Source organism: Enhydra lutris, unplaced genomic scaffold, assembly GCF_002288905.1.
Source record: "Enhydra lutris kenyoni isolate GAN:26980312 unplaced genomic scaffold, ASM228890v2 scaffoldscaffold44, whole genome shotgun sequence".
NCBI lineage: Eukaryota > Metazoa > Chordata > Mammalia > Carnivora > Mustelidae > Enhydra > Enhydra lutris.
In genome coordinates, this window is record NW_019154128.1 from 10,725,208 (window position 1) to 10,726,412 (window position 1,205).

The 1,205-nt window shown below is 47.6% G+C and overlaps 1 pseudogene; it reads right to left on the minus strand.

Moving 5' to 3' along the window:
- Window positions 1-353: 353 nt before the first annotated feature.
- Window positions 354-625, minus strand: LOC111155920 (annotated as a pseudogene).
- Window positions 626-1,205: the final 580 nt, after the last annotated feature.

Genomic DNA, 1,205 nt, shown 5'->3' on the forward strand with positions numbered 1-1,205 from the left:
GTCCAATAATGAGAACAAACTAACTTACCGGGCTATAAAGGTAAGAGCTGAGGGAGCATGCCACTAATGGAAAAGGGGGCTATTTTCATAGAATAGTACTTTTCATTTCATCTCCATTTGCTGTCGATCGAAACATACCACTGGCCATTTAGTTAAAAAAAATGCAATATGCTTGCGTACATACACACTTGATGTACAGTAAAGGAATGGGGAGGGGGAATGGAAGGCTAGAGAAAGCTGTACTGTAGGAGTCAGGAAGTGATGGACCCAAATCGCAGCTTTTCACTGTGAACATCTTCTTGGCCTGGAGACTCGGAGTTCTGGAGTAAAGCAGCAGGTTCCCTTTTTAGCTGCTAAACACCTCCCGTCTGTTGCTGGGACACAGCCAATGTATCTTCAGTCTCCGTATCCAGTCCAACGGTGCAGGCTGGTCTGTTTCATTAATTGGCTGCCCGTCAATGCAGAATCTGATCGGCCTCATTGACAAACCCTGTCGTTCACCATAGGCTTTCATTAGTGCTCCATGCCTCAATCTTACGGTGTGCCTCGGAACCTTCTTGCTGGCCACTTTCCAGCTAATGTGGTTCTCAGTCTTAACGCCTTCCTGGGGCCTTTCCTAGGCCATGGAGAGCGTGGAGTCTCCTCGGCTGCTGCTTTACAAAAGGGGTACTGGATTTGCAGTGAAGAGCCCACAGGCAGCACCAGGAGCGGCAGAAGTGGGAAACGAGCTCATTTTACTGTGTAAAATGTATCTGCTTTTCCATTAGGTCCCCAGGACAGCATTTGCCCCTCCCCTTCTTTGTTCCAAAGAAACTGTGCAGACCCCACAGAAATAGGGAAGCAAGTACTCAGTCATCAGTCAGCTCAGACAGCTGGACAGGTCTCTTTCTAGGCAAGACTTTTTATTTTTATTTTTTCCTGAAAAGCCCCTGTAGCATTCTGGGCCAATGACATCCCCTTTCCTTACAGAAAGTACCGTTAAGGTCATCTTCATCTTCAGTAGCCAGAACTTAAATGGACTATTGGCACAAGGAGGCCTAGCCAAACTCCTGCCTCCCTTTCTCCTTATCAGGGATGCTTTCCTGCCACCGGACCACGAACCCTGGGCTTAGCCCCACTTCTTAGCACATTGTGCTGTTACCATACTTACCAATCTCCCGATTGTCTCTCTGCTCTTTACAGCATGTCCTTCTTTCTAGACCACT